Here is a 25,985-nt window from a genome sequence, read left to right on the forward strand (position 1 = left end):
TGTGTAGATGTGACATTTGATAGGCATGCTGTCCTGTTCTAGCTGCTTAAAGTATTGCAATATGGATAGACAACAGTGCTTCCGAGAGCACAGTTTCCTTATTGAAAACAAACCCCATAAAAGTGGGAGGGAGGGAAGTTAGAGGGAGGGAATAGACTGGTTCCTATGTTCCCACTTTGTAAAGATGTCACTTGAGCTAAATTCTCAAGGTAAAATGAGTGTGGGACAACCAGCTGCCTTACAGGAACCCTCCCTGTTTCTCCAGTTAAAGGAAGCAGCCATGCTGCTGAAAGAGACACAGGCAAACAGGGGTTAGGCTCAGCCTGGCACCACTGGAGAGATATTAGGAGGGGCATGGCTGTTTGGGAATCGCACTGTGATCAGCCAGGGCTGGGGCTGACCAGGCACCAGGCCAGACCTCAGCCCAGCAGAGGGGTGTGTGTGGGGGATACAGACCAAGTGACATCCACCGTGGCTGGAAGGGGCCACTGGCATCCAGCTCACCCCAAACAGTGTCTGCCACAGGCCTGCACTCACTCAGCCGTGAGGCAAAGCAAGCCTCAGCACAAATTTGGATCTAGGCAAGAAGGTGATACAGCTGTAGCTAGATTTTGACCAGCCATGAAGAATATGGGGGCTAACAAAGACCAGGAGTAACACACTTCAGTAGTAGACGCTTCAGACTTGTCTCGTCAGAGGAGGGAGGAAGAAAGGAGTTCAGCTGATCACCAGTGCATCTGATCTCATTTTCAGTTGTGCTTTTGCATTAATTATATAGATCTTAAGAAGGGAAGCACAGGAATTCAGTTTCCTTCCTGTGGCAGAAACAGCCGAAGTCAATTTCCCCGTTTCAGTAAGTCATATTAAGTTGTTAAATGCTAACGCTTCCAATTGTTTAATATTTAAACATTTGTTAAGCTATCAGACTCAGAAACAAATTTTAAAGAAATATTAATTTCTTTTTTTAAATATTAAAAGTTAGATTATAAATATTTAAATAGTTATTTCCTCACAACAATGAGTTAGTCTTTTAGATAAATATAGCACAGCATTTGAATGACCATTATGAATATTAAATCTGAAGATGCCACAAGTACAGATTATAAACATACTTTTCTGATAAATGATTCCTTTTTATGTTAAACAGGGCAAACACTAGCAAGATTAATAATGCAAAAAAGTATAATTCTTTGTTAGGAATTCACAGTCATCACTGCCAAAAAAGCATAAGCTCAAATGCAAATAGCAATCACCTCGAACAGATTATATATAAAAAAGCTCTGGCTGCTGTGGGACATTTAGAGATATTTTTTGTCATAAGAAACATGGAAAGCATGTGGGCTATAAAGCAAAAACATATGTATATTGTCAATAGCAGCACCTGTTCAATTACAGTTTATTTCAGTACGGAGAATTTAGTTCAGCCCCTAGATGGCAATACTATCAAACACTTTTTGTAACATGAGTACTTAATGATTAACAACGTGCGTTCAGTCATCCAACATACTCAAGGCAGCCATTAAAAAAATAACAAAACTGATTTCATTATAGATTCTTTTAATAAACATTTATGGCTTAGATCCTTGAAAGTGGAAGCGTTCAAACTGCCATAGCCAAAAAAACTTATACAGCCAAATGCAAAATTATGAACTGCAGGTTAAAGAACAGAGCTCAAATTGAAGTTCATGCTTAGCATAAAAATCTGGCATCAGAAATTATGTTGGCACAAAACATGATTAAAATTAGCTTTACAATTGGATGTAGTCTGTATTAATAGTTTTTATGAGGACAGTTATCTATGAGGTTTTCAAAACAGAACTTTTAAAAGCCTAAAATTTACATTCCCTGGTTTGGGGGTGGGAGTGGGAGGAAGGGAGCACACAGCACTAAATTACTGCTCCTGAACTGCTACACAGAGGCTCTCCGAAGGTACAAGCATGTTATTACAAACACCGTACAAAAAGCAATGTCTCTGCTTTCTAATCAGCTGCATCACCAGGGTGGGCTTTTGTGACAGCAGTGCTACAGAATGCCTGGTTTCTTTTTTTAAACAGAAAACCAGCATATTTTTTCATTACCCTCTACCATTTTCCCACTAAACCCCAAGATTTAATTATTTACAATCCTCACCACGCTTTGAAATGAAACAAGGATGGAGGGATTTCCTTGCCTGCAGTTCATCATGTTCTCTGGAGACTGCTAAACCATTCCTTCCAGGGATGACTTTTATCCCTGGCTCCTACAGATACTTCTTGAAGTGCAAACGGTTTACATGTATTTTTGTTTCGTTTGGTTTTGAAGTAAGCTCAGGGGACGTACTCCCAGAGTATGGAGCCGCATTTTCTCCCCCTGCACCACTGCCGTTGCCATTTGTGAATTTGCTCAGCTCAAAGGCTGGTGCTGAAAAGAGGATGGATGGCAGTCTCCGTGATTCATTTTAAGAATTACTTTATGTCCTCCCATGACATTTTCAGCTCAGAAATACTGTCCTGCTAGAATGGTCAAATATAAATAGCAAAATACACCTTGCAAAGGCTAGCACCGTAACCTTTGTCTTCAGCAGATGATGAAGCAGCCTTAAACAGGGGCAGGACCAAAGTCATTGCCTGGAAAATTCTCCCAGTCTTTGTCTGCAAAGCCATAAACTCATATACCCCATGTTTACACACTGCTAACAGTCCAGATTTCATTCACCATTAAAAGCAAATCAACAAAATAAAATTTTAATGCAAACATTAAGATGTTCATAGACTGACTGACCATGAAATCTGATGGACGACAAGTCCATGCCCTCCTCTCTCCGTCTCCTACTGTGAAGCATTCTCACTCAACCAGTCATTAAATTAAGAATAATCTGGCAAAAATACTAAAAGTGAGTGCACTCTCACATTCCTCCCATGAGGCCCATCCTTTTAATGTAAACACCACAGAAATGGCACAGAACCACCATGGACCTAGCCTGGCACTTCACCCCAGAGCCCAGCCATTGCATGGCCCTTGCTTTGGGTAGCCCCTGTCCCAGTGCCTCAGCTGCTCCAGGCAGGACCCGCTCCTTTGGTTTTGCTGTGTAAAAAGCTTCACTAGCTGCCAGTGGCAGCTCAAGCTGTTAACAGCAACAAAGACACTTCTCAGCTAATTCCACTCTTCTAACCATAAATTAGGATAAAAGTTATTTAAAATAACACCTTGTTTTAGCACATTTTTCAAAATACAAAACAAGAGAACATGAACCATGAATAATGTATCCCTCAAGATTTGCTTCAGATTGCCTTTTTTGTTTGTTTATTTTTTAATTCATGAGCACAGAAGTCACTTAAAGTCTGGAAACAAATTAGCATAGTCTTTCATGCTGTTCAAAGGCAGCAGCATCCATTATGTGAGGTGCCTGCCTTCCTCGGCCCTCCTCCCTGGCACTGGCAAGGCTGCGCAGCCTTCAGGGTTCTGACGATTTTACACTGCCTACTGCGACTGCCTTTGACTACTTGAAGTGCCCCTACGGTGGCAACAGGGTCAAGAGGGCTTTGTAGGTTGAAAATGATCAAAAATTAGCATTGATCTGTAGCTGTCAATAATACTCCGTGCCGGTGGACTCCCTGCACAAATGTTTAAACTGCATACGACTACACAACCTAGTCATCTTTGAATCTTATCGATCTGATGAAGCAGCACTTTCCAGTAGGGTCACTCTGGGCTTTTTTCAAGGCAGGGCAGTTTACCCAGCGGCCTGGGTCTCAGGGCATGAGTTCAAAACGTGCCAGATACATCAGAAGATCCCTGAACGACTGAAGAGATGCCCAACAGGCAGCTTCAATAGCTGTTCCTTCTTCAGGGGTAATCATCAAAACTCAGCAAGTCATCACCAGTCACGTTAAGGTTCGGCTCTGGCTTCTTCACTCTCCCTGTCTTTCCTTTGTACAGTTCCTGTACAGTACCTTCTCTTCTCTTCATACCTGTTTGGAAGGTATCTTCAATATCTGATTAAAAAGCTAGCTCATTCACTCTGCGAGTCTCTAACTAAACTTGGTGGCATCAGACACTATCACACCACTAATGATGGTAGTGGCACGAGGATCTAACTCTGTTCTTTCATAATGCACGGGCAGAAATGCTGGGAAGGTAATTCAGTATGACATTCCCTTGTCTGCACAGGCAGAGATACTGAACTCTTTTTGGACAAGGGAGGTCCAATCTATGGTCTGCTGGCAGTCATAACACTAATCCAACCATCCTCCAATGCCAATTTTCAAATTCTCCATCAAGGAAGTCAAACAGTTACCACAACTGACAGAAGTGATGGGGGGGCGAGGCTTGGGGTTTACCTAAAATGCTCAGTTTATCCTCATCTTTGTTGCTACCCTCTCATCCAGTTCCCCATGTAATCCAGAGTCTTTGTCATTTCCTGCAAAGCACTGGGAGCATTTTCATCTTGTCTCCGATGACCACTCTTATTTCCCAGCCTACTTCTTAGTTCCTGCCTTCACTCTAAAATTTGCACTGTTTTCATACTCATATGTAACCCCAAACTTGTCCTTCCACCTCAGGTTTGTATCACGCACACTGAGTCTTTTTCATTTAAAGAACCGATTCTCTTCCAAAAGCCTTATGCTCAGATTCACTAGGGTATAACTTACGGGTACACAAGTAATCTAAGCATCCCTTCCAGTAGCAGTGTGGACTGGAATATAAATTATTCCCATGGTAGTACTGAAAAATCTCAAAGGTTAGGCAAACAGAAACCAAAGTGTTCATTATTCATTTTACCAGAAATGATCTTGCCTAAAGGTGACCAGAATTTCAGTTTTTACCAGAAATTGATGTTGCGCTATTTATTTCCCTCCCAATTTGTATAAGAAAATAATTCTAGTGTTTTTTTTTAATTTCACTTTTAAAATTTTACATTTGAAGAACTTAATTTCATTTTAAAATTTTAAAATTGCCTTTTAACATATATCTTTCATTTTAAGTCACTATTACATTATTTGATATTACCCAATGGGCCTTCAATGGTATGTTCCATGTTGGTGGTAGTTTTCATGGTCTATAAACCCACAAATATTAAAACAGAAAATTAAATAAACATTTAGGTAAAAAAATTAAGTTTGTAAAAGCAGACATTTCTTTTTTAAGCCTAAAATAATTTTGCAACAATTTTGCCTGGGGAATGTTATTTAAATTGCCTTTAGTTTAATTTGCCTTTCTTTCCCAGTCCTGAGGGGAAGCGATGCAGTCTTTTCTTCTACAGGGGCTAGGAAATGACATTCAGGAATCTATTCCATTTGAGCTTATTTTTAAATAAATAAATTTAGGAAAATGTATTTTTAATATATATTACAATAGATTCAAGTTACAAAGTAAAGCACATAAAATGGGTTCTTTATTAAAACCTAAACTTCGATTATAAAATATTCTATCCTTGAGAATCCTGGCAAAACTAATGCTTTGCTTTTTCTTTTTCTTTCCAATTTTGAGAATGTTCTTGTAATTTATTTTTAAAACAAATGATGATTTTGCCATCAACATCGGAGAATGGTAGTAGTCTGGCTTTTGTTTCTGTTCTTTCCTAACAGTACCATGCTAGCAGCTTTTTGTAAAAAAAACCTGCACACCTTGTTCCACTCCACACATAACTGAATCATTTCCTAGTTCTACATGGGCTTGTGGGCTATACCAGGGAGAAGAACCCTTTAGAAACAGCAGTAATCTAAGTTTACAATGTTCTGCAAACAATAATTAATACCTGATAGAGAAATCTATGATGCAATTAATTTTCCTCCATTCTGGCAGAGTATGCAAGGGACTGTGAGTTGCATGCAGCTGAATCTGCATAGTGGAGCTGCTGCCTGTTTTCACAGCAGGCAGTTTTGTTTCCCAGCACACCTGGGGACCTGCTGCACTCTCACCAGGCATCTGAGTCCTCAGCTTTGACTTGAAAGCAAAGTGCCACAAAGAAAACTAGGATGCATTGCACATTAAAATAAAATCAAGCACATTTAGCAAGCTGCATCCAGTCATTGTGTTGGCCTTTGGGTAGCAGTACATTTTGAAACCACCAACAGTTTTGCACTGCTAAAATCATAAAAAACACTCTTTGGGCAAAGCCAACTTCAGGACCTTTCTTCATGCTATTTCAGTAAGATTTCTTTCTCTTTCTTCTCCTCCTCTCCTTTCCTCCTCTTCTCCTCTCCTCCTCCTTGTCTCCTCTCCTTCTTCTCCTTCTCTTCTCATCATTTAAAATTCATCAAACATCACTGAGCACTACCTTCTCAAAAATGTATTTGCATCTGTATTTGTCTAATTTGTACTATGAAATATTGGAATCCAAAAAAGGAGGTTTTTCTGCATGACTAAATAAATCAAATAACCCAAAATATCAATGACATGACATACCATTATAGATACCATCTAGAGGACAATGTCAACATGTTTTCCTAACATTAATATTTTATCTCTTACAACACTCACAAGACCTACTGTATAATAAAACATACTTTCTCACCCCTATTCTTTCCCCTCCCCCATTTCTCCGCTTTAAACCATGTTTATTATTCCTCGTCATGAGAAAGTGATGCAGAAGGGAAGAAGTTCTTTTTATAAATTAGATACCCAACAGGACTATTTTCCCCAAACCTTGTCTTTGGTCTGTTCAAATCTGCCATCCTTGCTTAACCTGAGTGATAATTTTGCTTTCAGTAATCACTCTGGATGTGAAGAACTAGGCTAAACTTCTCTTCAAAATCTGAAGAAGACAGAATCTGGAGCAAAATATTTAACACTATTTATCTGAGATACAATAAAACATGAGATAAAATACTTAAACCCCACTGAAAAACAAATACATGTCACCCTCAGTAAAATGCACATGCATTGTATGGTCTGGTCTTTAGCTGAGTGGGGGAGGTTTAGTGGAGTGCTGCTGAGAGTAAGAGAGGATAGCACAGGTACATCAGCAAAGACTTCATGCTACAAGAAATCCACACTATATAAAAGCAAAGTCGAACCCTGTAGGGTTGAGCTGGGAGGTTTTTCTGATGCTCCAAACATCACACGTTGGCCAAACTGGAACCCACAAACTCACCAAGGCATTGCAGAGCTTGCAATTTGTTGCATCTGTCTTGATCCCAAGGGGAATGGGAAAGAACCTCTGGGTGGAGTTTTATAATCTGGGATAGAAACTTATCTTCAGGGAAGGTAAAATACTAGGGAAGGCAGGCACACGTACACTGGCTGGGGGTTGTATCTCTGCAGTTACAACTAGCACGCTCAAACAGCTGAACTCTACAAAGAAGATTAAAATAAGTACCATGTGTACTGCTCCTGCTGAGCAGCAACTTCCCATCCGCTATTTGTTAACCTTTAGGAGCAGCATTCCTCTCATGAATTTGTTCTACACTGTCTGTAGGCATGGAACGAGACAGAAAAAAACCACTGCTGCTGTAAAACAGCAGCTAGAGCCTAAGGGCTCAAACCTGCAAGTGGTAGGGGGTTCATCCCTTATTATGGAGCATTAGGGGGTTAATGTTATATTTTTCCTAATGCTACAAACCGTATTTTCCATTTGATGTATTGGCTGATGGCCAGAATGAAGTTAGATGCTTCTGTCAGAGCAAACAAAATCCGGACTGCCACATCACTGCAGTCTGTGTCTTAGTCTCAAATCTCTCTTTTTCCTAGCAAGGCCCAGAGTGGCAGGTGTTTTACAGACGGGCTTCTGCAATTTTAAACTGAGGTCTTAAAGCTCTGGATGATTTTGTTATTCATAAAAATGGATAACGTAAGTACCTGAACGCACAGTATCTTGTGGCAACAAGTTTTGCTTTGTTGTAGAAAGAATGTGCCCTTGTCAGTATCAAATATTTTGCCTCTCAGTTTCATTTGAAGTTTTGGGTTTTTAAGCATTAACACTGCTCCTCTATGACATTTGTGACTACAGATATCTGTGCCATCAGCTGCCTTCTTCATCTCCTTTCAAATTACACTGTAAGTGATATTGTGAAAAAAGTGGCTCTGAAAACTGTAAAACTTCTCCCATCTAATCTTAAGATAACCTGGGGACAGGACCTGAAGATTTCTATTTTCTGTAAAATTTGAAAAAGGCAGTTTGGCTATGTTTTTTAGTATATGGAAAACAGATTCCCCCCCCCCCCCTTTTTTTTCCCCTGTAAAAGCAATTATTTTCAATTTCTGCCTTTGCATAGCTCAGCAGCCATTGTGGGGGAAAAAGAAATGTAAAAAGGAAAAGAAAAGTTTGAAGAAGATCTTTAAGGACACTTGTACAAGGACAATCTGAATCTTAACATAGATTGCAGGTGAACTCCCACATCAGTTTCCTTGAAAATGCCACTGAATGTCAGTTGTGCTCCATAAAATTAAGACTTTGCAGTTATATATGGCTTTTCATCGTAGGATCTCACATCATGTTACAAACATTAATTAATTAAGTCTCTGGATATCCCCCTGCGTTGCTGTGTGCACCTTCAGGAAACCATCATTATTAGTTTAGATCCCATTTTACACAGGTACAATAGATGTGTCATATATTGTTAAATGCAAGCTTACTTTATTCCCTTTTCTCAATCATTCCCATTCCTCATCTCTCTCACCCAACACATGCAAAAAAAGCGCAGTTCTAACTGCTGCTAAGTAGAGGAAGATAGCACAGCCTCAAGGCAATTCACAGCTCTAAATCCCAGCTTTCTGCCAACACAATGGAATATAAAAGCAACATTTTAAAGAAGACCAAAAGGTTTTTACTTCCTACTGTTTTATTCTTTTTTCTCTGCCCTGTACTGAACAGTCCTAGCTTTTCCTTCAAACTTTGCCTGCTATGTATGTAATCACTTCTGAGAGATATTAAAAGGTAAGCATAAACCATTTACTTTGAGCTACATTATAAACGCCAAAGTTTAGTCTGAATACGTGGCTGAACTTAAATTTCACCTTTAAAACCAACTGGGTATTTTAAAAAATGATGGGCCAAAAGGTATACAAACCCCTACCTCTTGAAAGGCATTGCTTCACCAGGTTTTTCATGCCTTCCCCTAAGACTTTACACTTCCTACATGACTATAAAGACCTGCTCTCCAAACAGAGACAGCCTGAAAGTAAATGAGTGTGTAAGTAGCAGTTTGGGAAAGATGCACTCCAATTCTGCCAATCCCTGCCAGGAAATGGATATTTGCTCCACACGTTTCCATACAAAGCAGTCACTCTTAGCAGAGAGAAGCACGCTGCTTCAGTGGGTAGGGCTGCTCTCCCTCTCTCCTGTAGCTGGAGGAAAAGGTTCATCCTATCTTCTGAATATAAGCAGGGGCCATTGATTAAACATCTGTTTAGTTGTATGTGTTGGGGACATATTCCTCAGCAAGGCACAACTTCCCATCAAAATACTGACAGGTTCAGCGGCAGTCTGACACCTTCCTTTCAGAACGTGCAGGATGTTCCCCCAAGTTTGGAGTAGGGGATTGCTAGAGGGGGTCCCTGTCCCTGCTAATCATATAAGATAGTGGAGAGCTTCAAAAAGTAGCCCAAAAAAACCCTGTGACATTTGATGGTAAGAAAACAAAACCTCTTGTTCTCCCATTGCAGCTGCTATGGACTGCACTGCTGATAAAAATAATGAGGTCCAATAAAGATTAAGTTATATGTTATTACATCCCTCAGCAGCTATGACTTGCCATAGGAATGCTCAGAATCAAGTACACACCAAGGAGAGAGTTCCAAAGAAGACAGGAAGAAAGAGTGGTTTATAGAATTTGGTGAAGTAACTGTGAGAGAAGCTGCTTGCAGGTTTAATGTCTTCAAACAAAGTGATGCTAGTGGATAGATGAACTTACAGATCCTCCCAGGACCCTATGGCTACAGTCCCCTCTAACTTAAGACCCTTAAGGCAAAAGATGGGAAGAAACTCACCTTGACACAGCATATGAAGCAGTGTCTGCAGACAGCCCATTCCCCTTTTTTTATGCTGTCAGACCAATGCTAAATGCATGCACATACACAGAGAAGTAGACAGACAAATCTGCTACAATGTGCTCAGGAAAAACAGCTACCTAGCATCACTTTTAAATGTTAATGAAGAAATAAAATTTTTAGCATGTCTTTTCATATAGCTACATACTCATAAGTCCTTTCTGTGGTGACTTGGGCTGCTTAGTGCACAGCTGCCAAAAGAGAAGAAATTCTGAGCTGACTGTGGTTTGCATTAGCAAAATGCAGGAGTGTATTGTGTGTGAGTGGCAAAGCTTTGGCAGCACGTGGGCTACAGGCGTGGCTTCTCTGAGAAGCTGCTAGAAGTTTCTCTCATTTCTGATAGAGCCAATGCCAGATGGCTCCGAGACAGACTGCTGCAGTTTTGTGAGGCTGTGCTGCTGAGACAAACCGTCTCTTTAAACAGCAGTTACAGTTTTCTGTCAGCCTAAACTATAAGCAATGAGCAATTCAAGGCCAAAGTCGCGGCCCGAGAGATAGTCAAGCGCCTCTGAGAATCACATATAGGAGAAAACAACCCGGAAGCAGCTGCATTTTGCCACCGGAGAAGGGAGCGAGAAGATGTAACGAGCTGTGCAGACACCAAGGCCGGAACAGGGCGGGGGAGGAGGCGGCCCAGGTGCCGGAGAGAAAGATGCCCCTGCAGCCCGTGGAGAAACCCGTGGAAAAGGCCAAGACCCCACCTGCAGCCCGTGGAGGGGCTCCACGCTGGATGGAGCAGGTGGAGACATAGAGAAGACACGGTGACCCTACGTTGGAACAAGCCCCTGCCAGCACTTGCAGCCATGAGGAGAATCAGAGACACAGAGATGAGAGAGAGAAATATTTGCATTGGAACAGGTTTGCTGGGGGGAGGCTTGGAATCCGGTGGAGGACTGGAACTGGGAGACAATGTGATAAAGAGATAAAGCCCTGTGGGAAAGGATTCACATTGGACCCCACAGTGCAGCAGGGGGAGGGTGTGGAATGAATGCCCCACCCCTTCCAACCCCCCCCCCCCCCCCCCCTTCCCGCCCCAGGCTGAGAAGGAAACCAACTTGCAAGGGACTGACCGAAGCCCCCATCTCCCAGTCCCTGCCCCCCTGTGCTGTGATCAGGGGGAAGAAGGGAATGAAATGACGACTAGAGTGAAGTCTGCTAAGAAGGGAGCTGGGGGGGAGGTTAGAGGTGTTTCAAGATCTGAAAGAGGAAAACAGCTCATGAAGAAGTAACCAAGAACCCCATTTTTTCCCAGTCCCTGCCCCCCTGTACTGTGAGCAGGGGGAAGAAGGGAGCAAGATCATGGCTAAAGGGAAGTCTGATTAGAATGGAGGGGTGGGGGAAGGTGCTACCAAGAACCCCATTTTCCCCAGTCCCTGACTTCCTGTACTCCGAACAGGGGGAAGAAGGGAGCAAAACCTGATTAAAGTCTGCTAAGAAGGGAGTGGTGGGGTGAAAGTGTTTTAAGATCTGGTTGCATTTTTTTTAAGATGTGGTTGTGCTCCCAACTCCGTTTTTTCACTGTTCTTTGTAGTGTAGTGTAACAAATTGGGTAGTTTCTCTCTTCTTTACTTCGTGTTGAGTCTGTTTTGCCCATGTCATTGCTGACAAAATGATCTCTCCCTGTCCTTATTTTGTCTCCTAAGCCTCTTAATATATATTTTCTACCCTTTCCAACTAAGAAGGGGAGTAATAGACTGACTTTGGTGGGCATCTGGCCCCCAGCCAGGGCTAAACCACCACACAGACCCACTGCTGTACAAGTCTGAGCCTATCAGGGATGGTGGTACAGCCTCTGGGGTAACAGATTTAAGAACAAAGAAAAAACACCCGGGAGCAGTTTATTGCAGCCAGAGAGAGGAGTGAGAATACATGAGAGGAGCAACTCTGCAGATACCCAGGTCAGTGAACAAGGAGGGGGAGGAGTTGTTCCAGGGGCTGGAGCAGAGATTCCCCTGTAGCCCATGGAGAAGGCCATGGTGAGGCAGGCTGTCCCTCTGCAGCCCATGGAAGCTGATGGTGGGGCAGATATCCACCTGCAGCACATGGAGGACCCCATGCTGGACCAGGTGGATGCCTGAAGGAGGCTGTTACCCCATGGGAAGCCAATCCTTGAGCAGATTTATTTGGGGGAACTTGTGATCCTGTGGGGGACCCAGGCTGGAACAGTCTGGTGCTGAAGAGCAAGACTCCACCCCATGGAAGGGACCATGCTGAAGCAGTACCTGAAGAACTGCAACGTGTGGGAAGGACTCAGATTGGAGAAGTTTGTGGAGGACTGTCTCCTCTGGGATGCACGTCACACTGGAGCGGGGAAGTAGTGTGAGGAGTCCTCCCCATGAGGAGGAAGGACCAGCAGAGACAATTGTGTGATGAACTTTCCCCAACCCCCATTCCCTGTCCTCCTGCGCCACTGAGGGGAGAAAGGAGAGAAATCAGGAGTGAAGTTAAGCCTGGGAAGAAGGGGTGGAGGGACCTGTATTATGATATTATTTTATTTCTCATTACTTGACTCTGTTTTGCTTGGTAATAAGTTGAGTCTGTTTTCCCCGTGATGGCAGTTGCTGTCATCTATTCCTGTCCTTACCTTGAGCCACGAGCCTTTTGTTATGTTTTTCTTTCCTCTGTCCAGCTGAGGAGCAGCTTTGGGAGGCACCTGGCCTCCAGCCAAGATCAATCCACCACAAAGAGTTAAGAAAGAGGTGAAAGATTAACTATTTGAAATATTAATTGGAAACTGAAGCATAACAGGCTATGTATTTTCCTTGGATATTTGAGTTTCTTGGGGAATTAAAATAGATCACCAAATCAACATGTACACAGTTAAGCTTAGTACAAAGCAAACTGCTGTTTCAGAATTGAAAATATCTTTACAGTACATTATTGACTCCAGCATATTAAATTGTAAATCCACTAGTTTCACTGTCACATCTATTGATTAGCTGCATGTATGCATGTTATAAATGAGCAATCCAAAATAAAATTACTACAATTTTGTCATTGTGGTCCACTTGGAGAAACAGTCAGAGCTCCTACTTTCAGACAAAACTTGTGTAGCTAGTGTCCTAGTTATTCTCTATACTCTGTGCAGAGGAAGGGATGCACCTCCAAAGTGCATGACAGGTATTTATTCAACTTCTGTTTTGAATAGCCCTTCAGAGAAGCCTCATTCTTGAGACAGCTTAGACAGCCTAGCCTACATTCACCATTTAAAGTAAGATTTTAGAATTCAGAGCCACAACTTTTGCTTAAATTCACTCATGACTCAAAGAGCCAAGAAGCCAGTGACAACATTTTCAATCAGCATACAACAGGCCATACAGGTGAACTCTTTTTTTCTTAAGATGAAACAGAGAACTATTGATAGCTTCGGAAGTTAAACTGCAGCTGTTTCAAAGCACTTCAAAATCAAGAAAAGTTTCCTTTTGCCTTTTGAAGGATCCTTCACGACTAGAATATAACTAAACGGCATATGTAGATGGCATTCAACCAGAACAGGGAGTGGGTGTAGTTAATCCATAATATTGAAGTGAACATCCCTGACTTCTGATTTTCTGATTTCTTCTTTCTTCAGAAGATGTTACTCAGTACAGTTTAAAATTTCCATTAACACCCTGAAACCAAGTATCATTACTGTGGTTTGTTAACAAAGCAGTTGGAAGTCTTGTGATGCCACTATGCAGGATCAGAAAGATGAGAAAAATGCAGAATGCTAAACTGCAAATTTTTGTCTCAGAAATGTCCTATTTTAACAGCCCCATGTTGTCTGCTCTTTATGTCCTCAAAGGGGGAACTGTATCTGATATCAAAGAAACTAAAGCTCAAACTATCATGTTATCTGGTGGAAAAGGTGATGTTTTTCTTCTCATTTGCTCTTAGGGTCTCTGTTCCATCTTTTTAGGCCAGGACTTTCAAGAAACATTAAGCACAGCACTTAAATATGTCAGTTTTAAGCTACAACTATGGTATAAATCTCATGATCTATTGGTACCTCACGGGTCTAGCATTTCTGGCATAGACTAGCATTACAGAAAATCTAAATTATCATCTGTCTTGAACCCCTGAAGAGAAAACAATAAAAAATAATTTTATGATGCCATAATGACAAGAATAATACTTCACTTCATCTGGGAAAAGATGTCTTCCAGACTTCTCATTAATTCTTTTTTAAAGCCTGATGAAATATAAGAGCTCTGCAAAGTTTCATTCATATTGTTTGTGCAGAGTAAAGTTTTCTTTATAACAAAAAATACAGAAATTTATCACTGCAAGGAGTCCACTTTCCTTAGTCTCCTGCTATATGAAATCTGAAGGTGCAATTCTGATTTGTAAGACAACTGTAAGCATGATGCATTTTCTGCAACCGCTATATCAGCATCTCCACACTGCATGGAGGATTTGGCTCAGACTGGGAAACCTGCAAATGGACTTTGAAAAAAACTTGGAGCAAAATTCAGAAGCAAAATGAGTAATGATTTGTGCTATGTCCCAGTAGGATAAACAGATACTGGGACCTCTGTTCATCTTCATGTTGTGAATATACAACTCCTTGGAGCCATTTTTGGCACACAGACAACACACTCCAGGTGTCTAATTTGGATGGACCATCTCCCAGCAGTAACATCATCTCTATGTTAGGGTGGAGTGAGCACAGAAGTGTTTAGAAGACACATGTGCTACATAAAAAAGGAAAGTGGAGCAACCATGGTTTAGTTCAAAAAAGACATCCTACAGCTGCAATGTGTGAGAGATTAGGGGAGGCTACTGTGCTGCAAGTCCAGATACTGCTCTTGCACCAGCCACAGGTTGCTTTAAAGGGGTCAGAGGTTGCTTTAAGTGGATGCTGAAGTGTGTTCTTGTATCCAGTAATATAAGAAATTTAAAGGATGTTACTTGACTGATGCACAGTCCTGCCTGTTGTCACCACTGCAGGACCTACCAAATACCTGGAAGTAGAAATTAACTGAAAAAGACAGATGTTATTTTCTACTAGACCTTCACCCCTGTATCACTCACCATAGACTCAAAAGCTGCTCTTAGAAAGGAAGGCAGTTGAATCAAAACATCCTTTCAAAATCTTCCAGTCTGTCAGATGCTGGTAGAGTGACACCTGTACCAATGTGAATGCTAAACAAACAGACCTAAAACTGCAATACAGTTTTAACAGTTAAACAATAAAATCCACCCGTTATGGCTGCATGTGGGTAGCGTACAGAACACTTGGATGTTCCAGATCCCATTTCCCATGCATTTCTGTAACTTTGGTCAGGTAAATTTCAAGGTGCTGCAGCAAATACTTGTAGTTTGAAACAGGATAAACTTGTACTTTATTTCCTTCTACTACAGATTACATGTATGTAAACTACGCCCAAGAATTTGTGCATAGAAAGTTTTCAGACTGCCATCCTCACAAAAGTCTCCTAATTTCTGCCTTTGGTTTCTTTGCAAACCAAGCAACCAACCAACCATGAATTACTTATGTTTTATTGCTTACTCTTGTGATTCTACTGGTACTGAGAAGCAGGAAGGACGGATATAAAGACTGTTTTGAACTTTACTGAATCTGATTAACTGTCTGGTTTGGCCTCAATTTAAATTTGTCAGGAGCAAAAGTTTCCTGTCATCTTTTCCTGGTTCCACACACAAATGAGATCTTCACACAATTCAGAGACTGCTCTAGTTTCGAAGACAAGTGCAAGAGGTGCCTGTCAGCTCATTCACCAACCAGCTAACCTAGTCAGGTAACTTGTAACCTCCCTTCTTCTGTTTGTCTGTTTAACAACACTCAGTTGTGTTTTCAATACTGTCAAAACGCATTTCAACCCGGAGGAAGATGCAGCAGGAACTGGGTGCCCCTGCAAGGGTGTGGAAGTTTCTGTCCCTGCTCAGCAGACCCAGAGCATTGTGGTCCAAAGGAGGGAGGGATGGCAGTGGTGGGGACAGCACCCCTTGGTTCCCAGAAGCCACTTCTACAAATTGGCACAGGCTGCCTGAAGTGCACCTCCCCTGAACCACTGATGTGATACCAAGCTGGTAACATGGCTGCACCAGGCTATTTTACCTAAAGGTCTGGCATGGATGAAAATCTGAGCATGGTGTGGAGTAGAAGTGGTTAAACACAGTAATCAAAATAGCATCTATTATAAACTTCTGTGTGGCCATCTCAGAGTTTTTCCTTTACAAACTGATGCATGTTTTTGAAATTAAATCTTATTGGCTAATTATTTACTTTATTTACGTGCAACTTAATTTCCACATTGTATGATGAATCAACAGAATCAGTCAGTAATGAATCTGCTGTCTGGATAACTGCTTTCACTTTGGTTTGTAATAACAAATAAGATACAGCTATTTTGAATAAGTTAATTTTTAGGAGTAAGTAAAATTCATAGAACTTTTGAGCTCTGGAACCATTTTAACACTCTGCAATTCTCCCAACAGTATGGAAAAAACCAGAAAGACCTATTATGATCCAAAAGAAGAAAAACAATGGTTCAATTCAAAAAGAGAGTCACATTTTGGATTCCTTTTTTCATACCCAGTTAACTTTGGATACAGTTACAGCATAACATGATAGTATATTTATACCCCTCCATTGTCACCTGTTCAAAATGCATCAGCATAGTCAGTGGTTTTTTCCTGTTTTTAAATCTCCATCAGAGCTTGTGTGAGAAGTGGAATAAATAACCAGCCACGTTTTCCCATACTGGAAAAGTTCCAGAAGGGAAAGGGCTCTTGACATTACAGAGCTAAAGGAGTTTTCAAGACACTTTCTATTTCCATACTCATTCTTTTGTATGCTAGGTTGCCTGCCATTATGTTTATGTAATTCTGACAGTGTTCTTAATGACACACTAACAGATTGTAAAACACGCTGCTGGCATTTACTTGTTTTTTATATTTTTAAAACAATGTCCTTCATGTAACAGTAGTTAAGCGCGGCAGAAGGACATCATTAGAGCCATGGTTAAACTGTAATTTACACCATTAGGAAGGCAGGAGCAATTTTTATTGCCTGGCAATTTTCTTGCTGAAATATTTGGACCATATGGCTCAATTTGTGTAATAACCTTAATTTCAGCACCCTTCAGGTCTGCCTCCATCTCCTACGGAATGGTAAAATGCGGTTTAGCAGAAAAGGCAACTGTCTATACTTAGAGAGTTGAGATTAATAACATGTCACGTCCTGTTTTTGGTGAAGGAATTCGAACAGCAGCCAGATGGTATCTCTACAAATAACTGTCAGGGGTCTTGATCTAATCAATACAATGTATTAATACATCTCCCTTCGCTGCTTCTCGAGGGGCCAGCGTGCAACATCTGGAAAGATTGGGGGGACCGCCAAGTAGAAAGCTGATCCTTTTCAGAATCAAACTGAGCCCAATTAATTTTTCATGTATACTTGATAACTGTTTCATAATGAGCTATGCGTCTTGACGGAGTTAGGGTTGGCGGCATGAGCGGCTTGTGCTTCCTATCCCCATTCAGTCCACTTACAGAAACCAACCCATTAATCAAACTATCTGGCATAAAACTGAAATCTCAGCTCAGCAAGAGATCAATAACCATCCTTTAAAAAAAAAAAAAGGCAACAACAAAGACCCCACCGCAGAACAAGGCTTTAGTGGGCAAAAGTATCCAGGCATGACATTAGTAATTACTTTAGCAAAAACCAAAACTCAGAACCACGCTCACCTGACAGGCACCTATAACACAGAATTTAATATTAGCTTCCTGTCAAAAAGTAACATTTAAGTCCATTAAAAATACACTGCCATTCTGCTTTCTAGATACAGGGGCCATCTGGCCCCTATTCACTATAATTGCTGTTATAGTCTCAAAAATAATATTGATATAGTGCTGTAAATTAACAGACAGATACCCATTCCCACTCCCAAAGAGCTTTCTGTTGATAAACCCATGTTTTTAGCGCTGAGCAGGAATTAGGGTCTCGCCCCCTTAAAAAAAAAAAAAAAAAAAAAATGTGGCAAGATTATACATGCATTCCAGTGCTTTTTGTAAAGTCTGAAAGGAGGAGAGAGAGAGGTCACTTGGCAGACAGAAAACGGGAAACTGCAGCAAGCATAGGGGAGACGAGCTGGAATGAGGCTGTGAAGCTGTGTGATGGGAATGGATTCAAAAGGGAGCAGTAAAGAGAAAGGACAGGAGGTCAGCTGAGAATACTAAACTTATCTTGCGTAGGACACCCCACGGCTGTTTGATGAGAATGACTTTGGTGACTGTAGACCTGGATTAGATTCAAATGGAGTCCCCAGCGGTATGAGGCTCTATATTATATTAACAATTCCCATGAGTCATGTGGCTTGCTCTTGCCTTTTTTTTTTTTTTTAAAGAGGTAGATATAACTGTCTGTTTATTAAAATTACCCCTTGCTTGTTAAAGTTCCCTGTGAAATATAAGCATATGACATAACACTTCTCAGCCAATTTGAATACAAGACCTTATCTGCGGCAGGGAATGGGGCAGGGGGATAGGATGGGGGGTGGGGAGTGGCCTTTCTAATTATCAGCTGAAGATTTCCTGTATCAGTAGTTGTCGGGCATGACCCTGGGGATTTTAGGAGGCTGCCCTATGACTTTACCAACAAAGAACGTTATCTTGGAGTTGCCTGATACATCCACTTAAGAATGTTGGTTAAACATGAATGAAAATCTAGTCAAATCCAATTAAGCATTTTTAAACAGATATCTAATTTGAAAAACAGCTGTACATATTACCCGACAAATTTCCACTGCCTCCTTCTCCATTTTTATTTCCTACTTATATATGAAAACCCATCTGTAGAGTACCAAAACCTTGTTTTTAAAGTAAATTTAGTGCAATCACACACAACAAGACACAAAGGGAAGAATGTCCCTCATATTATATCTTCCTATCAAATTATACTTAATAAGGTGATGATTTGTGGGAATTTCTCATTTATTTTGTTATTATAAATTAGAAAACATCGTGTCAGTAGAGTTTTTTTCCAGTGCCTTATTAATCTTATTCTCACAACAGAAATGCAAGATTTACGGAAAAACATTCTAGAGAAATTCATAAAGTATATACAAAAACAAATATAGAGAAATAGCATACAGAGCATTTATACAATGTCATTTTAGGCATCTGTCTCTGATGTTTTCATGTGGTCACCTATTCTCTTATGACTGCAGGTGCATGCATTGAAAAGGTTACCACTTCCAGATTGCTGCCCACCACCATCTTTCTGTCAAGAAGGTAACATCTTTTAAATCTGTCAGGCTGCATAATCCCATTGTGTGGGTTAGGAAAGACCAATTGGTTAATCAGCTGGAAATCAACCATGTTTTGACTGACACATGCCAGCAGTGGCACACAAGTACACTAGAGGAAAGCAGTCTCATATGAACGGCTGCAGCTCAAGGATGGTAAATGTCCATGCCTTAGGTGTCCTGGAGGTTTCATGGTCCCTTGAGGACATTCATGCTCTTAACTAGGTTAGATGCCAGAAGTCAGGCATTGTAAATATCCCTTGAGAGACCCAATTCTACATGTCTTTCACCCACCAAACGAAGACCTATGGAATGGGTGAAAACTGTATCTTGCACAAGGAGAAAGCCAAGGATAAAACACATGAGATATTTCCAAATAGGTAACTAATTTATTTGTAGAAAGAATTACCTATTGATCCAGGCCCTCTGGTCTAGTCAATCTAGAGTGTGCGATTAGGCATGGTCAGACATAGCCCTATCATCTTTCTACTTCTGGTCCAAAAATTTAGTGAAGGGCAAAGTTATGTTAACTTCATGTTGCACACTGAATTAAGGAGAAACTATTCAAGAAAAAAAATGTAATGAAGTAAACTCCTTTGCTGTAACCTTCACTAATTCAAATGACCAGTTGCCTGACAACGTATTAAGACCTCACAGACACCAGATAAACCTTTCCCAGCTACCCTGCATCCTAACTCGTAAGGACTCATTCTTGGCAGGGTTCCAGCAGGGTCTAAAGCTGTTTCTGTGGCTGCTTGAGAGCATCTAGGAGACACTGAAGTGGCCTTGGTTACAGCAAGGATGGTATAAATAGAAGAGCTGAAGCCTCTCGTTTTCTCTCTCTCACTGTTTTTATCCACAGTACTTCAAAATCATCAAAGTTGCACGACAATCCATTTCATCCTTTCTGCACTAATTAGGCAATTCTACATGTCTGTCTTGATAGGTGGGGTTTACTGAAGCACTTAATCAGTTTCTGGAGGGGCATTGTAGTGCCAATCCAAATGCGTATTTAAACAGAGCTGTAGTGCCAAACCCAGCATATTCTGCAGCAGCATGGAAACAACAGAGTCTGTGAGACACAGATTGCCACACACATTTTTTTTTTCCCCAGCCTTCAATGTGAAGAAGCACTTGTCCTGCACTCATCCTGTGTGACCTTAACAGGTCTAGAGATTAAAACACAGGAAGCATTTTATATTATTGGGCTTTCCTGGCAAATAAAACTGTTACAGCAATTCCAGTACAAGCCCTTCCTGAAACTGTGCTAACGAGGCTTTGAATCTTAAAAACTGCATTTAAATCAAATGATTCATTTGCAAACCCATCACATATAGCACACACGTAGTAGGTGTGGGTCATTTCCTTGGAATTAGAAAGCAAATGTCTCTATACATGAGAGGTCACCAGTTGTTGTAAGTTAAAATCTTTTCACTGTTAGGCATAATTAAAATACTCTAACAGTGGTTTCAGTAATTTAAACATTGCAGTATTGTTGTAATATTTTTCTAGGCTTCAAGAGTTCACAATTGTTTGGTCCAATCAAATCCAGGAAGGCTGGAGAAGTTATCACCCATCAAGGTAATTACTTTCAAGTTGAAATAATTACTCCATCAATGTTAATGGTCTTTCAACTTCAATAAAGCACTCACCTGCCGATAATCACAGCTAACCTCTTGCTCTCATGCAATTCCCTCTCTATTTAGCAGGTTATATTACAGCCGTTAGAGTGGTCACTTGTCCTGAACAGCTGCTGAATTTCACTTTGATCGGCTGTGAACCATAAAAAAATTAGTCATCTGTGTATGATTTCCCCCTAACCCATAAGCCCTTGCAGAGCTAAGGATATGATCTTTTGGCTGCATTAGAGCACTACTGAGCAGCCATCTTGTTTCTGGTTGTGGCTACTTTCCACTCACTAACAGCAGCACAGTAGCCTAATTAACTTTTGCCCTCCACTGCCGTTTACAGCTTTCATTCTTTGCTAAGTAGCCCATCTTCTGAATTTATGGCACATGCAGGGATTCCTCCATTCACTCTCAGCTTGTTTTCTTAGAGTGCAGTCCATTTCCCAGGCATCAGGAATAGGCACGAACAAATTTCACTGCATCATCTCTTTGGAATGTTTCTTTCCCTTATTCTTGTAAGTATGATCTTAATTCCTTCTTCTATATGGAAATTGCTGTGTATGGTCCTGCATGCTGCATTACTGACTAATGTTATGTACCAGCAAGTTAATCACTGTGTGGTATCATATCTCTAAAGCCAAAGGTTCACTCATCTGTTTGAGGAAACAGGAATGAAAGCTCATACATGGATATGTTAAGTATTTCTGAATGTGACGAATAGAAAGGAGCTAACGCTGGATGCAAGATTCCAGGTATCTGTGAAATCCTGCTTAGCAAGAGCATGTAATAGCAATTACTTGCCACTTAAAATAATTTCCATTATAGTATATTTTAAATGGAATTTTTCAGTAAGTAGCCTTCATTTATTATTGTTACTCTGGTTATATCACTGATATACAAATTACTGTCTGTTTATAATAACATAACTATGCAAACCAAAGCCTCATCCTCCTACCAAAGTCTGTATTATTATTATTGCTATTGGACAATATGTCTACAGATTTCCCTACCACAGGTGAAGTGTCTGCCAAGAGGAGCTTGGCCGGTGTAGTTATATACCATCTCCCCAAATAACGTAAGGTAAGCCAACATATGTTCTCAACAGCTAGCATAGCTGCATCCAAACCAGAGGCTTTGCTGAGGCAGTGATAGCAGATGAGAGACGTGTTAATTTTTTACACTCCAAGCTGACATAGCTATGCCAAAAAAGCCCTGTAGGGTAAATTTGGCCTGAGTGCCTCATTCTGAAAACCACACTGTGAGTAGACCCGTGCTTCTAAGTAGGCACAGGTGTAGGACTTTCCCAGGAATAAGGCCTCTGATGCCTACACCTATCTTTTACATCCTGTAACAAGCACATTGTACTTTTAGTTACACTCTGCTGATGTGGATTTGACACCTGGAGAGCTTAATTCTAAATAATAATAATGGGGCGTGTGTGTGTCACTGCCCATAGCAGGCAGAATTTTTCTTTATAACCCTCAAATCTGTGTGCTTTTCCTTCTCTGAGCACAGCTGCATATTTTTACATTTTTCTTCATCTTTGACTTCTCCTGCTCATGATAAACAACCAAATACTTGATATCATGGGAGAAACAGCATTAGATACCCACAAAGCATCTAATCGAGGACAAGGCCAAACTTACCCACAGTTTTACCTAACAGAAACATTTGGAATAAAAGTAAAGAGCTGTAAAGCTTTGATGCCATTTAGCAGGTACTGGCTTCATAATGAAATCAGCTCTGGGACCTATGTTCACAAACTTAAGCCCTAAGTTCACAAGAGCAAGAAGCTTGCTTTGACAATCTAGTCTCTTTATGCAGATTTCTGTAAATGAGAACATACTGTCAATCTATTCCTCTATAAACACATCTGTCTCATGTTAATGTTGTCAGTAAGACACTAAATACCTTTCTTGCTTTAGAGGGTTAAAATGAACTGGGAAGACATCACAAGAGACTCTTGTACTGCTGTAGCTAGTCTTGACTTGACTTTGTTCTGCAAATAAACCAGAATGTCAGTTTAACTTGCTGTCACCTAACATCTGTCACTACACTCCTGGCCAAACAAGCTAGGGAAATGGGTGACACTGCTCTTCAACTGTGAACCATCAAAAATGGCTCGTGTGTACTTCACTTGCTTCTAATGATGCAGGGGAGACCCTTTTGTTTGAGTGGCAGCAACTTTTGCTCTCAGAGCTGAGCTCTTACTTTTATTTTCATAGGCAGTGTACAATTTCAAGAGGCCAGCAATAACCTTAAGGTACCAGACAGCAATACCTTTGACACATTAATTCAAATACAGCTTAATGCGCCTCAACTGGGGAGTAGAAAGCTGCATTTTGAGGAGGTAGAGAGGATAAGTCTGTCAAATGTTTTGAAACATGGAAGATGCTTCTCATTTGGCTCTGGAAATGGATGGAAATGAAGCTGACAAATTAGAACAGTCTGCAGGGGCATTAGCAAGAGGTAACTTGCGTCCTGCAGTGTCACAAGAATTGTGTTTCTGCTTTAGGTTTTGGTCAAGCTTTGCGTCCTGTGCCAGGCAACCAGGGTGCAACCAAGAAGACTGAGGGTGGTATCAGTTACCATGATTCCAGCACTGCTTTTTTTCTGGAATAATCTAATGGGATAAGAATGGAGTCTAACAGATCAAATAAAGGACCGAACTCATTGCTCACTTAATACTTTAAGTCTTGCTTGTAAAATGGAAGCTTGTGTGAGAGAATGACTAATGGTGTATCCCATGAGGGAGCTCCAATAGAGATGCTTTAGGAGATTAAATGATTTAGCCTAGTACCCCTGAAAGCTATATTTTAAAGGGGCAGAAGTTTAATCATTGGAATGCTAGTTCCTTCAATAAAATTACATTTTAATTAAAGTGTCTCATTCACAAATCTACAGTTAAGGTTATATCAGCAATTTAATGATAAAATTCTATTTTTAAGGTGTTATAACTTTGAAAGTTAGTGTCCATGTTTTTGCCTGCTGAGGTAATTGATGTGACCTCCTGAAGATATCTTTGATAACAGGCCTTTATGTCAATAACTTTGATTCAAAGCTTTAGCTGTTCTGCTATATTCAGAAGAGGTAGGATTCAGATCTCAGCTCCTTGGTATAAATCAGCAACAACTCAATGCAGTTGCAACAGCTTAAAGTGAGTGCCACTGATGGAAGGGCTGTGCAAAAAGGCTTCTCTTCAAAGGGTAGTATAATATTTAAAAATAAAAAGGATAGCAAAAATAATAATCGATAAATGTTTACAACAAAAGACAGTAGAAAAAAAAATGCAAGTCAGCTTCCCTGCAACACTAGTAGAACAGCCATACATATGCTGCTAGAATGTAATTTTGATTCAGGATGGTGTTTGGGGAAAATAAAGGATTTTGGAGCCAGGAAAATACTAATTCAGTAAATAATAGCTTGTTAATTCGAAAGGCTTTTAACTGATGCTGCTAAAGAAACACACTGTGGCAACATTATTTAAAAGGCCATTTTGGTAGGTTTTATTACCCACAATACAACCATCTTGGACATTTTCTGTTGTTGTTGGCATGCTTAGAAGACATTGCAATGCATGACTGGCCAGGTCAAATCTGATGCTCAGCAACACATTGCATGCTGCCAGAGCAGAGTATTAGGATTTTGCTGGTTTGGAAATCTTAGGTGTTCCATCAAAATTACGATTGTGATTATTTTTTTTTTTTTTCAAGCAAGTTAAGGGAGGTAAGTACCAAGATCCTACTGAATTTCAAAAACTTCAAAATTCCAATCTACTTTTTAAAACAACATACTGTACAATGAGAATACAACTATTTCAGAAGCCAGAGGTATATGTTCCTACCATTCAGTTCAGGACCTGTTTTCTTTTTCAGAAAAAGATGTATTACAAACTTAATCCTTTTAGGCTTCCAGGAATATAGGCACAAAACTGCTTTAGAACCATATGATCACAAGAGTATGTAAGATGACTGAGCCAGAAACATCTCCCACCTTGTCACATCAAGATTCGCCTAAGGGAGTTACTTAAAGATTACTATTGAGTATTCCAGAGAAAGCTCTTATATATTCTATATATTCTATACTTGAATATCAAACAGATATTTTTACAATTGGGGTAATTAAAAATTTAGGGGATTTCTGCTGTTATTAAACACAAGCATGGCACAGGAATATAATTTAGGGGAAGTTCTAAATTTGTGAAATTGAGGTGCCACTGCTGAGGAAATCCAACTTTATTACAACCTCCTTAAACTTTTTCTAAAACTTCGTTCCAGGACAGCAGTTATCTTAATATATGGCAGTTCAGTTAAACTATCTATAGGCTGTATTTCTATAAAAAGGCTAGAATGTAATATGTAGGTGGGAGGAGCAGTGGTAACTACACAAAACTATAACTACTTCTGTCAATAATTTACATAATGCTGTTAGACAATCCACAAAACAACCTGCACTTTCCTGCATCTGACCCTCCACATTCTGAATAGAAACATAATATTTACAAATATTAATGTTAGAACATCCCTTGAAGGGAAAGACTCATTAGCAATGTGAAACAACGTTCTAATGTAAGTCCATGAAATGAAAGTAAAAGTAGATCTGCCTTTATTACTGATGAATTTTCTGTCCTGAGGAACATGCTCTAGCAGGGGGGTTGGACTTGGATGATCTCTTGAGGTCCCTTCCAACCCCTACAATTCTGTGAATTCTGTGAATTATGAGGGGAACCTGTAAATATGTTGCAAATAGGAAATATGTAATTACAAATTAATTCACTGACTTTGTGATTCCAACTGAGTTGCAAAGTTAGAATAATATAGAATCATAGAATCACAGAATTGTAGGGGTCACCCTAAAGCATGCTGTTTTCAGAAAATTTTTAACAGCTCTTATCACATGAGAAATGACACCTGGAAAATATACTCTCTTGTATATCACAGAATTGTAGGGGTTGGAAGGGACCCCAAGAGATCATTGGGTCCAACCCCCCTGCCAAAGCAGCTCCCTAGGCCATATCGCTCAGATAGGCGTCCAGGCGGGTCTTGAATATCTCCAGAGATGGAGACTCCACCACCTCCCTGGGCAGCCTGTCCCAGGGCTCTGTCACCCTCACTGTGAAAAAGTTCTTCCGCACGTC

The 25,985-nt window shown here is 40.5% G+C and overlaps 1 protein-coding gene across 1 annotated transcript in view; it reads right to left on the reverse strand.

The window, feature by feature from the left end:
- The window catches only part of USH2A (usherin), a 385,041-nt gene that overhangs the window by 29,819 nt on the left and 329,237 nt on the right, over positions 1 to 25,985 (reverse strand). The gene's annotated exons all lie outside the window — the stretch shown is intronic.

Source organism: Gallinula chloropus, assembly GCF_964237585.1.
Source record: "Gallinula chloropus genome assembly, chromosome: 3".
NCBI classification, from domain to species: Eukaryota; Metazoa; Chordata; class Aves; order Gruiformes; family Rallidae; genus Gallinula; species Gallinula chloropus.